This window comes from Crocodylus siamensis, chromosome 2, assembly GCF_052110815.1.
Source record: "Crocodylus siamensis isolate JL-2025a chromosome 2, ASM5211081v1, whole genome shotgun sequence".
Taxonomy (NCBI): domain Eukaryota; kingdom Metazoa; phylum Chordata; order Crocodylia; family Crocodylidae; genus Crocodylus; species Crocodylus siamensis.
The window spans coordinates 176614193-176630909 of record NC_143396.1 but is presented as its reverse complement, the minus strand read 5'-3'; the positions used below and the strand labels follow the sequence as shown (position 1 = coordinate 176630909).

At 48.7% G+C, this 16717-nt stretch overlaps 1 protein-coding gene across 5 annotated transcripts in view; it reads left to right on the top strand.

Annotated features, from left to right (window-relative positions):
• SLC25A22 (solute carrier family 25 member 22) overlaps nt 1-16717 on the top strand; it is a 91441-nt gene that overhangs the window by 27061 nt on the left and 47663 nt on the right. The window contains exon 2 of one of the 5 annotated variants that reach the window (XM_090032410.1): nt 2621-2761. The exons of the other annotated variants lie outside the window; for them this stretch is intronic. The gene's annotated coding sequence lies outside the window, so the exon portion shown is untranslated. The remainder of the gene's footprint in view (nt 1-2620; nt 2762-16717) is intronic. 5 annotated transcript variants of the gene reach the window in all.

Sequence of the window (16717 nt, the reverse complement as noted above, 5' to 3'; positions counted from 1 at the left end):
CTGTGGTCAGACTTGACCTTCACAACCATTTTGTAGCCTAATCTAGAACTGCTAAAGTAAAGGGCTGCAACCAGCCCATCTTTTCTGAGCAAGCCTAATAGGAGCTCACTTCAGTGCGGGTGGCTCTGAGAAACCATTCAGAGAGTCAGGCCCTGGTCCCAATGAGATAATCCAGGGAGCTCTGCCAGCAGCAACGTTTATTCTCTCTCAGTAGAGCCTCTGAAGCCTGTTCTCTTGGAGTAAAGCAGTCTGTTGTGAGCCAGGATCCTTATTTTGCTGCTGATTGGAAATGAATGGGGCCTTTCACTCCTAGCATTCTCAGCTGGGGGGGCAGGCCTCGCTTTTCCAGGCTCCTGCTAAGTAATGAACTGGAATGCAGCCCTTGCTTTCCACCAGTCTTGTTAGGTTTCCAGTGATACTACTTTATGCTGGTTGTCTTAAACCACTCAAAAAGGTCTCCTGGCTCTAATGTTCTCACATATTTCTTTGCACCCATTAGTACCTGAATTGAGTGGCCAAGGCTGTGTTCAGACTGCATCTATGTCCAAACCCTTCTTTAATTAAAGTGCTCTGTCAGCTGTCTGACCATCATTTTTGGGGATTTCCTTTCCGTGATCTGCAAGACCTTTTCAGACTAAAAATGATTATTCTTACTAGCATTGTTGTTCTTATTTTTCTTATTTGACAACCTTTACCTGCACCAGTTGTCCCTCCTATTAAGAAAAATAAAGGTGGATTTTAAATATATTCACAATTTAGATCCACTCTGATTTCTAAGAAAGGAAAAAGCAACGCGTGTTATAATTTTATAATTTGGAGGATATTTCTTTCCTATTATCTACTTAAACACTAGTTACAACAAAGGTGGGCTAGAATTTATGCTGCTTGTGTTGAGTCTACCCTTGCATCACAGTGTGACTGAGGATTTTGCAAAAGAAGCCACATAAGAGATGTTCTTGACCCTCTGGTCTCAGAGTTCCCCAGTCTTATACCTCTTTTCTAGCATTCCTGTAAAGGTTGCATAGAGTCAATATTGGAATCACCTTTGAATCCTATAACCCTGATGTCCATAGGCCTCCATATTCATATTACAGTAGCCCTTGTGCTAGACAGTACACTTGTGCAATGCACATGTATGTGTGTACACGCAGTAAGGGACAGTCCCTGCTCTGGGAAGCCCTAGGCTCCGCAGTTTTGCTCCTTACCCAGTGCCTAGCTATGGTTGTGGATTGGAGGCAAGTGAAACAATTGGGGCTGACTCCAGACAAGACAGAAGTGATAGTAGTGGGTAGATTTCATGATTTGTTGTTGCAGAGGAGGTAGGGGAAGAAAAGGACACCTATCATTGGGGTTGTCTCCCCTTGTCATTCAGGTGACAAGGTGCCTCTGAATTTTCAAGTTTGTTGCTGTGACTAGAAGCATGTTGCACCAGTTCCATTTGGGGAGCAGGCTGGGAGCTTTTCTTTAAGATTTGCATCTGGCTACCCATGCCCATGCTTTCATATATAGGTGCTGATTCCATGGGTGCTCCAGAGCTCAAACACCCATCAGAAAAAAAAAAATAATAACAGGTGCTCAGCATCCATGGAACCATGCCTGCAGACATTATAAAAACTAAAAAAACCTGCACTTTACCAGAAGAAGCAGCATGACTTCAACCCGACTCTGCAGTGTCTGTTAAGTTTGGATGCGTCACTGGGCCTTTTTGACGCTTTTAGCTAAAGCTGATTCAATTAGCTATGAGAGAAAAGTGCCAAAACAGCACCAGTAAAGCACTCAATCTTTACAGATGCTGCAGAGCCAAGTTGAAGTTATGCATTGCCTCTTCTGGGCATGCACAGGAATGCATCAACTTAAAGTGCTGTTTTCTGGGGTGGGGGAGTATAACTTGTCTGTTTGGGTTTTTTTGTTTTTATATCTGCAAGCACCCACTGGCAAAAAACAAAATCGGTGCCTATGCTTTCATACCCTCGGGGCAATAGATTCTACCCTTGATAATTGTCTGGAAGCTGCAGCTGGTGCAGAACATGGCATCCTGCCTTCTAACAGGGGTGGGTTGCCAGGAGCACATATCTCCAGTGCTGGAGTTTGTGCTGGCTTCCATTAGCTTTCCAGGCACCGTTCACAGTGTTGGTCCTGACCTGTAAAGCCTTAAGTCTGGGCCCTACATGTCAAATGAGAAGCCTTCTGCCTTCTGTTCCACTGTGATCCCTAAGGTCAGCTGAGAGCGACCTTCTGCAAGTACCATCTACACACCAAGTTCTTTGGGCAAAAACGCATGGGAGGTCAGTCTCAGTAGTTGCTCCTCAGCTCTAGAGGCTCTTGTGGGAGAGGTTGGGGCCACTGTGGCCTGTCAGAATCTGAGCCTGGACATTTCTTAAATAAGTATATGGTAAGACCTTTTTATTTGGGTAGGCTTTCAATAGGTAACATTTGGGGGGAGCATTGTTTGGGGAGTTTATTTTATTACATAGCATTTTATTTTAATATTGTTATCTGGTGTGTATGTGCGTCTATCTATTCACTCATTGGAAGTACATGCGTCTTTTCCTTAAAAAGGACCAGTGGCTTACAATACCCCCCCCCCCAAAAAAAAATCTCTCTCTGTCTCTCTATTTAGGGAAAAGCCCCATTTACTTCTGGTGAGTGAATAAATAGACAGGGAAGTGGGGGAAGGCAAAGGCTGATGGAGTGCCCTGTCTAAGGTCACATACCGCAGATCAGTGACAGAGCCAGGAACCGATCAGAGGCCTCCAGATTCGTAAGTACCTTGTCTTCTCTATTGGACCAAACACCTTTTGCCAGAACTTGGATGCTCTTAAAGTGGAAATTGTTTGAGATGGTCAGAGCTGACACAGTTTCTGTCAGACTCTTCACAATTCCAGCAACACTGCTGCTTCTTGCCAAGGTTGCTATGAATCTCTTTTTTTAGACCTGCTAAATCTCACTCCTCTGAAGGAAGCTGTTTCCATTTTTTTCCCTTTAAAGGGAAGCTCTAAAACATTACCCTCTCATGAAGCATAATCCTATCGTGTGTTTGGGGGATGTTTGGTCTCATTCGTACTCCTGCTTTTATACCTCAGCAGCCCTAATTTCGTTATCTTCGAGATATTCCCAAGTGATGTTGGGGCCACTCATTAGCCTAAACCGGGGGTCAGCAAATTACAGCCTGCAGAGCCACTGGATCCAGCTCACAGAGCTCAGGCCTTGGTGGCAAGGGGAAACACTCATGCCATGCTAGAGCTGGCCAGCATGGAGAAATGACAGCAGGCTCGTTGCACTGGCCCACCTCAGCAGGGCTATTCTAACCTGCTGGCAAAAAAATCTCTGACCTCTAGCCTATATGGAATAACCAGGGTAGCTGCAATGGTGATCCTGAGTACTGGCAGGGGCAAGCGGGGGTTTGTACCAGCATGTCAACTAGGATAGACAATGCTGCCCTGTACACAGAGGCTTAGTGGTTGAGGGTGCGGTTTTACTCTAGGGTTGCAAAAGAGCTCTGATCGTCATATCCAGCTGTGTCCCTGACTTGCTGTGTGAACCCTCGTTGAGTTGCTCCTCTTTCTGGTGCCTGTTTTTTGTTGTTCACCCTTTTCTCAGAGCAGAGGCACTCTCCTTAGGGAGCTGAACACTGCCAGCATAATGCAGGTCTGACCGTCACTGGCACCTCTAGGCACAGCTGTGACTAATCCCAGATCCAGCAGTTGCTAGATGCAGAGTCTTGAGGCATAGCTAGAGCTCATTCTGGGTCAATACGAATCCACCAGACGGGTCCTTCTCTCTTATTTTTGTCTGAGCCTGCCCAGTCTGGCTGACGGGCTGCCTTTTCCAAGCCCTGCTCCCCAGGTGGGCCTTAGCTGTAGTGTATATTGTACAGCCAAGGACTTAGAAGCCCAGCTGTCATGGGGGCAGCTGCTTGGGGACTTCCACGCTGGGCTCATTTACCACAAGGTGCTGCTTCCCATTGGCAAGGGGCACTTGTTGATTAAAGCAAGAGAAGGGGTTGGGCCAACAAAGACAAGCTGCAACAGGGCCCCACATGTACACCAACAAGTGAGGGGACCCCCTTGGAGCATGGATGGACTAGCATAACCAAATGTAATGTAAATCTGCTGCATGTAATGATGCATCGTAGTTACTACATGGTGGGGGAGCAGGTAATAGCTGGTTTGCTCTTAGCAAGTACCTGACCTGGTGTAGATGCAGACAATGTAACTTATGCTACCAGAGTTTGATACCCGTGATATTTTTCAGAGGTAATTCTCCATTGGTTTGGGCAAAGTCATCCTATTTTAGGGGTATTTATCAGTCGCATCATGTTTACAGTCACAACACATGCCGTATGTCTAGTCTCTCAATCAACCTCTCCTTCCTGAGGTGAAGGAGACACTGTTCAGCCTCCCTGGTTGATCACCTCTTGCTGGCATGAGTAGCTTGCGAGGACCATCACTCAGGTTGATCTGTTTAAGAGTGGCTCTGCCATTATGGAGGAAGTGGTTCTTTTATGATGATTTCTGGGATATTTTTTTGCAAGGCCCCAGGTAGTCTCAGTAATTTGGGGTCGCAGGAAGTGTTTGGGTTGAGGCAAATGATGCTGGCATAAGAACTGGCATGTACAGAGCTGCCTGCACTCTGCAAAGGGAATGGAGAGCCTTGCAGGAGGTGGTTGTGGGGTGGATTTTGAAAATCGAGTCTTTCTCCATTTTCTTCCTTTAGTGTAGGTGAGTGTAAAATGCCTGTGCTTCCAGCTCTCTGTTGTCTTTGCTGCAGTCATGTCAAAGAGGAAAGAGATTTCTCTACTTTCCCTCTATAAAAGATGGTTATAAGTTCTGGGGAATGAGAGTGGAGACTGTGGCAGGAATTGTGGAGCCTATTGTCAATACAGACTCAACATGCTGCACCAGACACCAGCTCCTTGGATAACATGCAAGATTGTCTCCCTCCTACGTTCTCTCTGCTCCCACAATACTAACAGTGGGACACCCCCTTGGAGCAGTTTTCCTTTAACAAAGTCCTCTGAGGGCTGCCTGGAAAGTCTGTGCTCTGGGCAGGATCCAGGTTTTCATGGGTTAACTCGGGCCTCTCTTAAGTAATTAAGTGCTACTGACATTAAAAATGCAGTCCTCCATTGGAAGCTGTCACTAACCAGGTCTCACTGTGCCTCTTGAGGCAGGCATGAGCATCCCCATTTGACAGATGGGGGAACTGAGGCATGGATGCCAAGTTTTTTTTCAAAGGTTTCTTGTGACTTTTTTTTTGGGGGGGGGGGGAAGGAGGGTGGTCAGAGTCTGCCTCAGTCTTTAGATACCTGAGCAGAGACCCTGTAAAGCAGGGCAATCTTTGGAGTGCAGTATGCTCAGCAGATCAAAAATCCTTGTTGTAAAATCTTGGCCAAGGACGTGGAGAGATTTGTCCAAGGTTGTGTCCATGGCAGAGCTGGGATTGGACTTCAGGCCTTCCAGCTACTAGTCACAGGCTCTGGACACTAGCCTCATCCAGTCAATCTTGGCAGGTCTGTGAATAATAAAATATATCACCTCCTTTTGGCAGGTCTGTGAAACTTGACCTGGGTAACTGTAAAACTGCAAGCCTTTATGACACAGATGTTCTCAACCTGGGGTAGAGGATTGCCTTCCCAGGGCCTGCTTTGCATTGTGACCAGAGGGAGGAGTGGTGGTCCTGCAGTGAGGGCTATTGTGTTGCAGATGAAGAAGAGACTGAGGAGCACTGTAGAAGCAGGGAATCCTGGCAGAGCTCAGCCTGCTGTTTGGCAGGTCTCCAGGGTTGTGTGTTGGCTGCAGACCTGCCCCTGACATTCCCGGTTTGGATCTGAAGGGCTGCCATGACTTGTGTGCGGGATGATAGTCTGAAGAGGAGTTTGAGGGAATCCTCTTTCACAATAAATAAGGAACTGGGAAGCTGGGTAAAGTGACGTGGGAGAGAGCTGAGCCGAATTGGACCTCTCTTGTCCTGGGCAGGGGCAAGGGGGGTGCTGTGGGCTAAGGCTCAGCATCCTGGCAGCTTCTCTGGGCAGAGGTCTTCTTGCGCACTGCTGCCCTGCTCCTGCCATGCAGCCAATTGGAAACCAGCCTGGCCTGACACCACCCCTCCTTCAGGGACTTTGTCTCAACTGGCAGGGCCAAAGAGCCTTTGCTCGATCTGTTTCTTAAAGGCTCCCTCTCTGCAGAGATCTCTGCCCTATAACCTTCGTCCCGCTGACAACAGGAGAGGTGAGTTTGGAGCTGTAATGCTATAGGGATATAGGTTGCAGTTGTGTTGGTCTAAGGACAGAGGCAAACAAGGTTCTTGGTAAATCTGATATCTTTTATTAGACCAACTCAGATAGCTAGAAAAATTCTTCTTTGCAAGCTTTCGGGTATGAACTGTATAATGCTGTCAGGCTTTTTTTTCCCTGGCCATGCTCTATAAGGAAGCTGGCTGGCAGCATCGTGGGTTTGCAGTGCAGAGAGGTGTACTGCACAGTGGATCCTTCCTCTCCCTTTCCCCTGCAAAGGCGTGCAGGGATACCCCTCTTGTGGTAGTGAAGCACTAAGAATGTGCCTTGTTCCATGTGTAGCAGCCTACAGTCCAGAAAGCAGATGGGGAACTCAAATACTAGCTATTTTGGGAAGCACCATGAGAAAGTAGTGCCTGACTTGAGCTGGGCTACCTTGGAGGAGACGCTTTACTTTTGGGTGTCTGGCCTGTTTTAGTGCAGCACGGGCTAGAAGGCATTGTTTCTCTGGGAGAACTTTTGGTTCATTTACATTTCTAAAAAGTCTCTGCCTGCCTCTGTGGTGTCCCTTTACTGGTTAACAAAACTTGGCAGGGGCTCGTCTGCTCCATGGTGTTGGACGTGTGTGTGTGTATTTTATAATAAACAAACTAATGCAGTGCACTAATCCCCCAAGTGGTTATGATTGCTTCACAGCTTGCTCAGTGTATGACAGGTCACCCAAGTGAGAGTAAATGCTTCCATCGCCCATGAATTGGGGCTAGGATACCCCTCTGTCCTGGGGAAGGGAAAATTGCCAGGGGAAACAGTGGGGGGGGGGGGGGGGAAAGGAGCACGCGTCTGCCGATTTGCATGCACACGTATTCTGGCTTAACAACTCTGCAGATTGATGGCTTCTATAGCACAAATATCGGCGGACCATCAACCCACCAGTGAGCCATTGCCCTCAAATCATAAGGTCCTCCAGGGTGAGAGGGGGCTTTTGGGCACTCTGCAGAACCTGAGTTGGGCTGAGCACACTTGTATGAGGTGCTAAGATCACTTGTCTCCTTTTCTGTAAGCCACTGCCTCCTGCAGGTGCAGGCCCTGGTCTTGTAGTGTAACATGGCCTGATCCCTTCCCCTATTTGACTGGGCTCTTTAGCCCCATGGGTGGCCCTCTCCTCTCAACATGCTGCATGCTGGAACCTGGCACAGCGCTGGCCTGCCAGTCCCCCTGCTTCTTGTTCACCCTGCCACTTGGCTCTGTCCTCTCTTCTCTTCTCTGTGTGTTCAGAAGATCCCATTTTGGTTCTGGAGATCAGGCTTGGCTCCAATTGCCTGCTTTTGAGGCAAACCTTTGACACTGCCCCTTCCCTGGCATACTGTACCAGTTGCCTTTGTGCATCTCCTGCAGGCATGTGCTCACTGAGGTTTTGATTAGTGAGATGCCAGCTGATGGTGCTCAGTGAGAGACAGTGCACTGGCACAAGGGATAGTCCCCATGCTTGTTTTGAGTAGTTTTTTTTTATTATTATTTTTTTTGCGGGGGGTGGGATGGGAACTGGTCTCCGGCTATTCTTAGGCTTTGCACATCACTGCTCTCAAATTAATTAGCAAGACTGAGTTTCAATTCAGGGGTCCCAGAATCTGGACCCCAGATCATTGCTGAGGGGCTGCATCAAGGCTGTAAGGAGTACTGGTACCCATGGATTTCAGGACCAGGGGAAGTTCTTAAGTCCAGGTCCTCCTTCTTATCTGAATGACTACCTTACCTTTTATGCAGCAACTGAATTTAGGATCACACCTGGCTTTTGGTTGTTTCTGCACTTCGAAGCAAGAGGAGTAAAATCCTAATGTGGTTTTAACTTGTGTGCATAAAGGAAAAGCTATTCATGATTTGTTGCGGGGAGGAAGAGGTGGGGGATTAATTTTAGACTGCCCTGGTCCTAGTGCTCTCCCAGGTCATGTTTCTAGGGTACCAATCTACAGTCAATTTAGCAGCATTTCTGGGCTGAGGCAAGTTCAACAGAAAAACAAACTCAGGCCCTGTACTCTGAATGGAGGTTGCGGGGTTAATTTAATCTATTAACCCTGGAAATAGAGTAGATGGTTGCAAACTTGGTCTCTTTCTGCAAACCTAGCACCTCCTCCCTTGTCTGGATGGTGATGTTGGAAGGCTCTCTAATCCCACATACTTTCTCTGATACCATTGCATATACCTGAATCCATGTCAGATTAGATAAAGTGTATCTAGCCTGGTGGCAGGGGTCCTAGTGTGTGGGCACAGTGTGTATGTAGAGGAACTACTATCTTCATGCTAAAACTCCCTAACCCAGCCCTCCTTCCTCTGTATATTGTGGAACGTGATGATGTGTCTTAGGGCTGCTGTGAGAATTAGCTGGATGAGGTTTTCCGTTTGCTTTTATATGTGATAGTAGCTAGAGATCACGGTCATTGTGGAGCAAGGGCATCAGAAATATCTGAAGGTCCTAGCAGACCATCCTCCCTTCAATCCTGCTCCCTGCATACCACTGTTTGTACAAGGAGCATTAGTGCTGCATACGGCCCAGTTTTGTTATGGTGTGGGATTCCCAGGTAAAGCATTGCCCTTCACGCGATAAGATGAAGGGAGGCAAAGGTTAACAGGCAACCAGGTGCACTGGCATATACTTGCACCAGAAGTGTTTTGAGGTACTAAGGTTAAAGTCCCTGAAGAAACCTTCCTGAAGCTTGACAGGGTTCAAGCTGATGTTGTGGGGACAGAGCTAGTTGCTGCTGGAGGCACTCTGGAGGAACTGTTTGGGTTGTGCCTCAGAGATTGGAGGTTTTGTGTGTGTGTGTGTGTGCGTGTGCACGCGCACACACATGCATGTATCTGCATGACAAATGGCATCTGAACAACATGTGAGAGTCTCTATGATTGTTCTCTTTGGAAGACAGGAGGCAGGGTCAAGATGGCATCTGAAGCCAGCTGGGCTTATGCTACCCAATTACTTGATGCAGTCTGGTATTTGAAGGGGCTATTTCTTGGAAGTTACGTATTGGGGTGTCAGAAGGGTGACACTGTGCTAGCGACTCCTTGTTTGGGGAGTGGGGTATATGTTGTCATGGAGGGAAAGGCAGAGCATCCTTTGGTCCATTATGTACTCCGTTTTTTTCCTCTTAAATGCAAAGGAAGCCGTTTGCAGCTGGACTGCTGTGTGGGAACTCCATCAAACCCTGCGAACAACAGGATTCTGGGTCACAGCCTCCGGTTCCTCGATGTGGCTCTGACCCAAGTTATGGCCATCTTTGGAATTTTTCATTCTTGGCATTCAACTCTGGAGTGTTTTCTTGGGAGGAAAGGAGAACAATGCATTGACCAGCTGTGATGTTTCTCCCTGGTGTTGCTGGCATTGGTGGGAATAGCTTCCAAAAGTGGAGGTAGGGCTGGGGACTAATTTGAGTTTTAGGGCCACGAGGACTGCATGGACATTCTAGCTGGACCTGGGCAAACACCTTATGCAGACACAGTCCACACCAGGCAGCACAGTGTGTCACAGTGCAGCTTACATGATTTGAAACTGATTCAAATTACAGCCATGCTGGGGGCTTGAGTTGGCATAGGTATAAGTATGTTGGTGCCTGAAATCCCAGTGTGGACAGGGGCTGCCAGAATGCCTGTGAGGATAGATCTAGCTGCTTCTGGAAAAGCATTCCCTTGGAAATGTGATACTCCAGAACTGGCTTACCTGTGCTCCAGCTCAGGGCTGCTCAGCTGTCATGACCACCCTGCCCTGCCTTGATGGAGAGCAGAGGGAGGGTCCTGCAGGGTGGGCCTGGCACTGTGGGGATGATTCTGATTGGGATTACCACTGCTCTAGATCGGGGATGTCAAACATACAGCATTAACCCTGTCCTGATGCAAGAGGCAGGGAAATGGAGCGACTCTGTAAACTGCAGAGTGCTGGCTGTACCCATTCCTTACTATATTGTCCCATTGTCCTTGAGGATTCCCAACCTAGCACTACGGGAGCTTCCTCACCCAATGAATGATGTGCCTGCTGTTCTAAGACTGATCTCCTCGATCATTTTTAATAAATGTAAATGGGACATACCAGGGTGTGAATAATGGGGCATTAATCCATGCCTAGCTGTGTTAAGAGCTTGCAAGGCAGGAATTAATACCACATAATTCATTCCCTGCACAGTTCTGTCCCTTAATTAGGTACGGGTTGTAAGATTTTTTTCTGGAACTGCCTGTATTCAGGGCTGATTGGCTGCTGCTGCTCCTAGGAAGCCAGCCAGCCCCCCCCCCCCCGGAAATAACACCTCTTTTTGCTGAAGGCCATTGGTCCTGGTTGAGGCCTGCCTGTGGATGTTACAGTGCAGGAAATTTGCGAAGGTTCCCACTTCCTGTATTTCTCTGCTGCCAGTTCTTCTCATCATCCCTTTGTTACTTGGGTTATAGGAAAGTGTAACAGAATCTCAGAGTCCCCAGTCTCAGCAGGACTGGGGTTTCCTGGCTCTCATGTTCTGGGTGTCTGCATGAAGCCTTTTAGACAAATACGTGCACCTGCCCTGGCATCGGTTGTCATGCTGCAGTATTGGCCCAGCTGCTCGATAGGAGTTTCCTGTGAATGCTTGGGGCCACCGTGACAAATCTGGAGTAAGGGGCTCTGAATCACTACTAACATTATGCAGCTGCTTGGCAACTTCTTCTCTCAGAACATGGAACTGGAAGGGGCCTCCTGGACCATTAAGTCCAGTGCTCTGCATTCCCAAGCACTGGTAATCCAAGGAGTGCCCTGCCCCCCACCCAAATCAAATCACTGCTTCAAATCCTCTCTCCCAACTGCAAGATTTCATAGACATTAGGGCTGGAAAGGACCTCACAAGATCATTGGATCCAGCCCCTTGCCCAAGGGTCAGGAAGTCAGCAGGGGGTCAAATGATCCCAGCAAGATAGGCATCCAAGTGTGTGGGGGGAGGGGAGGTTGTTTGTTTTAGTTTTTTTGTTCTGTGTTTTGAAAGTATTCAGAGTAGGTGCTTGCACCACCCCTGGGGGGCCTGGAATAGACTCCCCCCAGACGTGGTGCAAGCACCTATTCTGGATATGAAGCTTGAAACACCCTAGCCCATGCTATCAGTGGAAATGAGGACAATGAGGCTCCTGCCAAGACCTTGTCACTGCAACAACAGGGAAGTAGTTGGTTAATAGATAGTCCAGAAATCCTAGGAAAAGGACCATGCCTCTTGCTACAGAGGAAGACAAAATCCCCATGGTCCATGCCCATCTGATTGGGGGGAAAGATTCCTTCCTAGCCCTAAATTTGGTGCCTGGTGTGACCCCGGAGCAGAAAAACAAGACCCTTTGGGTTTGAGGAACCTTTGGGTTTTCTAAGTAATGGCTAGAGCATCAGTGCAACTCAGAAAACCAAAAACCACTTCAGGGTGGGGGAGAGAGGGTGTATGGGGTGGGGAGTGCACGCATACATGTTCATGTGTGTGCCTGCTGGCCCCAGCTATCAACCTGCAGAACGTTGAGGTATGGGATTACCAGACACTTTCATGCTACTTTTATACCCTAGCTTGGAAACTGCATCACAATTTCACATAACTTTCCTGTTCTCTTTGCATTGTTCAGGTTATAAAAGCACTGCAGTATACACCTTGGTCTCTGCTCAGTCTTCTTTGTCTCCATTCTTATGAAGGTTTTTAAGGCTATTGGAAATGTTTAGTAACCTCCTCACCCTTTTGGTTCCTCCTGTTCCCAGAATGCAAGAGAGAATTAATCACCCTCGTGTTTCTATGGGGGCTGGAGTCTGGCCCAACTCAGATCTTCCTAGACAGGGGTGCTTGAAGTGTCTTTTTATAGCATTAACAACATGATGGGCTTCAGGAGACTATAGCAAAGCATACAAGCAGCATTTAAATTGGCATTGGCTGCTCTGCAATTGGGCATCTACTGAAGTCCTTTTCACAAACAAAGGTGGAATAAGCCTGTTTTAATGCTGCACTTGAATGCTCAAACCCACCTGCTGGGAGAATCTCTCCTTGGCTACGGAAACTTAGGGAGGTGCAGAACTCCACCAGTGTTGCCAAGTCTGCTGTAACAAGTGGAATTGGGCTTGTTTTTTTTAAGATTCAGTTTAATTTTTTGAGAGTCATGGGTTGATAAACACCTGCAATCCCCTGTCTTTTCAATGGGTTGGGCTTGTTTTGGGCTTGTTTTTAAAGGCAGTGCCACTTTTTTTTTTTTTTCCTCCTGCAAGACTTGGCAACACTCAACTCCACTATGCTAAGATGTTAGTGAGAAATGGATAGTGTCTGCCTTAGACATGCTATTTCCTTTTTCCCCTCCTCTTATCTAATTAGATCAATGGTTCTCAACCTCTTTAGACTCAAAGAACACCTCGGAAAAAGCCAGCTTTTAGCTCCCTGGTTTGTTTTGGGTTTTTTTTTTGTTTTTGGTTAAGAGAAAAATAATGGAGCAGTTCTTTTGTTGCAAAGAACCCAGGCAGACCACAGCAGGTCAGAATGATTTTGACACTGTGAATTCCTGTTTGAAATCTCTGGGCTTATCTTTTGGATCATGTAGGTGTTTGCACACCAAACAGTTAATATTGCTTGGCACCCGACAGCACACTTAAAGAATCTCGTGGCACTCCAGGGTGTTATGCAGTTGCAGAATTGGATGTCTCTGTCTCATACAGGGGTAAGGTTGTATCCGTGCTAGTCTAAGCACGTAGGCAGACAAGGCTCTTTGGGTAAACACTGACACCTTAATTTACATCTTCACTGACTGGCTTTCTTGCATGCATCCCATATGGCTGCTTTTACTATTCGTTCCATCCAGGAAGAGCATACTCAGGCTGCAGATACTTCCTCAGCCTGGCGAAGGGTGTTTGTACCCAAAAGCTTGCAAAGAAGAATTTTTCCAACTATTTGAGTTAGTCTAATAAAAGATATCAGATTTACCCAAAGTACCTTGTCTATCTCATACAGCACTTTTCAACTGTAGATTTCCAAGCACTCCACCAAAGATGGAGAAATCCTTCCTTCTCTCTAAAGATGGGGGTAGAAGGAACTGAGGTAGTGGATCTGCTCACAGCTATGTGCCAGGCCACTGGCAGAGGAGGTAGGCCTGTGCAAAATGGCTATGTTTTGTTTCGGTTTTAGATTTGGTGTTTCAGAGGTACAGTGATTTGTTTTGGATCACTGTCCCTTTTTGTTTCGGCTGCGTCTGTTTTGGAGTTTCGCTGCTGTTTCAGTGATTCAGCCATACGCTATAATGGGAAACTTTGTCATTTCATGCCTGATTTTGATGAAACTTGTAGGGATGCTAGCCTCTTCTGAGGTCATGAAGCCTGCCAAAGTTCAAAGAGATAGGTACAAGGTTTTTTGTGAAACTGCACCTCAAACAGTTGAAAGCAAACCTCATATCACTTGTTGGCAGCCTGCTGTCATCCCGTGCACAGATCTGGGGGCCTGCACCCCCCCCAGAAGGCTGCAGGGATGTGCTGGACTCCTCCTGAGGGTGCGGGCCCCCAGATCTGTGCCCGGAATGACAGGAGGCTGCCAGTGCTACCTGAGCCTGCGTTGGGTGCAGCCTGCGCCGAGCGCCAGACAGACTGCTGCTGCCTCCGACTCCAGGTAGTAGCGGCAGCCTCCTGTCATCCTGCGTACAGATCTGGGGGCCCACACCTCCTGGGAGGCCCATGCTTGGTGTCAGTGGTGGGAGGGCGGAGGGGGCTACAGTGAATTTTGGGGTGGCAGCAGTCTCTCCTTCCATCACTGCGGCCTGCCTGGGAAGAGCCCGATGCCACCCCTGTTGCAGCCCCAGGAGCAGTGGACGCTACTTGCCTGCAGATGCTGGGCTGCATCATGCCCCGAACCCCCTGGTGTGGCGCAGCCCAGTGGCTGCAGGCAGGTGGCATCCACTGCTCAAGGGGCTGCATCAGGGATGGCACTGGGCTCTCCCTGGCACTCTGTGGCAGTGCTGGGAGGACAGGGTGATCTCTTTGGGGCTGGAGGAGTCACTTGGAGTGCAGCCCTGGCTCTCCCTGCCTCCTGCTGCCAGGCTGTACTCTGAGCAGGTCCACCAGCTCCATGGAGCTGAGCCCGGTGGCGGGAACTGGAGGAGAGCCGCTGGCCAGGGCTCCGCACCGAGTGGCTCTGCCACTGGCTTTCCTGCCACTGGGCTGAGCTCCATAGGGAAGACCCCAGCACAGCCCCTGAGCCTGCAGCCCTCCCATTGCAGCTGGCACCAGTGGCTCCTGGCACCAGCCGCATCGGGAACTGCCAGTGGAGGCGGGGGGGCGGGACGTGACTCTTGCTGCTCCCTGCCCCCCAGGAGCAGGCTGGGAGGCTGTGATGGGGTCTTTCCAGGGGCCCTGGCACAGCCCCCCAGCCCGCACCCTTCCCGATGCAGCTGGCACAGGTCGCTCCTGTTTTCCCACAAGCCTACCTCCAAAACGTTTTGGATGGTTCTGTTTTGTTTCAGAGATGTTTCAGAGCCTTTCATTTTGTTTTGGATTTGGTGTTTTGGTAGCACCTCTGAAACTAAATGGCCACCAAAGTTTTGTACAGCCCTAAAAGGAGGTCTCCTCAGTCCCCCTCCAGGGAAGTGGAGCTGCAGTGAGGCTATATTTCCCAGCTCTGCTCAATAATATGTCAACCCAGGCTTCCTGAATCCAGTCCTGTGCTCTACCCTCAGGAATGTCCTCACGTCTTCCTCAGTATGCTGGAGATCAATAACCATGTGGTGACCTGTCTTGTGTGTTTCTCTCCCTGTTGGTCAGATCAGTAAATATTTACCATGTCTTCCACGATGCACTCTTTCCCAGTGTATGCTGGGCTTGTCCAGAATGTGCCGTGGCACACCAGCATGCGTCAGATGTGGGACTGGGGCTTGTGGAAAACCCCTGCTCTCCATAAAGGAAAGCTTACAAGCCTAATGCCTGCGTGTCAGGAAACCGAGCAGGAGGAGAACTCTGTATGGTGTTTGCCAGTCTTGCACCATCAGTAATTGCCTTGCTCAATGGAGACCCCTCTTCTTCCTCCTTTGCCTACTAGTCATGGTATTTAAATGACTATATTTCTTTCCATGTAGTACCCTTGCTCTCTACTAGCCCATTTGTTGCATCAGACAAAGCAGATTGTAGCCTGCAAGTGCTCCTGCCTCTCTGAACAAACCTTTAATTCAGTGTCACTGTAATAAGCAGGGATCCTTTAAATCCTTCTCTGATTTTAAAACCCGACCCAATTTTCAGATGAAAAAAGTAACCTAAAATCTGCATTTTTCCCCCCATTATTTAAATGAAACATATCTATCGTTTCATTTCAAATGTGGAAAAATGTGGATTTTGGGTTACTTTTTTTAAATCTGAAAATTGAGGGTTTTTTTATATTGGAGAAAACCAGGAACCTTGGTAATAAGTGAGTCTTTATGGATGCTTTTATTTTGGGTTAGGCTGATTAGAAATCAGGTTTAAGTTAAACTGAAATGAACTGCTCGTTAGCTAGACAAGTGTCCAGGCATATCTGTACCTTTGTCTGTCTGGGATTCTGAAGTATTCTCATCTGCCATTCACTAACTCCTTTTGAGGAAGTGACTAGTGGAAGAGGGGGCCACAAATAGGATGCAGGCCAGTAAGGCAAGGGTGAGAGTGATCTAGGACTCTCATTTCTCTGTGGGTCAGTGTGCTGGTCTCTCTTAGTGTCTGAGTTTAGGATGACCAGCGAAAATGTATCTGGAGGCCCAGGCAGGGGTGGATCCAGGGCAGGTGCAGTGGTGCGGTTGCACCCCCTTTGATTCTTACTGCCAGTGTAGGGAAAAGGCTCCTGGCTCTTCGTGGGGCAGTGCGGGTGGAGGAGGCATGGGGGGGTGGCTGTGAGGGAGTTGGCATGACTCCCTCAGGCTGTCTCTGACTCAGTGCCAGCTATAGAGAGCTACTTCTGTTCTTTGGGCAGAGTGGGGTGAGTTTCCCTCTTTCTCCCGCTGGTCCTGGCCAGTGTGGGACACAGGGGAGGGTGGGAGAGCCAGCAGGGCTATGAGGAGTTGGGGTTTAAGGCACAGTCAAAGTCTCTGGGGCAGCAAGGGACATGGGAAGAGGGGGTGAGCCAGAGAGCAGTGAAGGGGGATCTGCCCACCCCTGCTCCTGTCCCTGGTTGCACCCAACACCTGTGCAGGTGCTTCCTGCAGCCCACAGCTGAAGTGGGGCAGGAGCAGCTCTGGGGCTCCCCCATGCCTGGGTCATCAAAGTACAGTGGTGAATGGGTCCCCTTGGGGTCTTCTCTCAACCTGGGGGCTCCAGCTATAGGGAGTGGCTGTGCAGGGAGCTGGGCTCACCCAGGGACACTGGCAGCAGTGAATAGATCCCTCTTTGCTGCTCCTGCTCAGTCCTGTTAGGTATCCTGCACCAACCCAGGGGCTCTAGCTGTGGGCTGCTGGGCTTGGCAAGAAACAGTGACAACAGTAGATGCATTCTCTCTTCCTGGTCTTGCTCCCTGCTGGCTC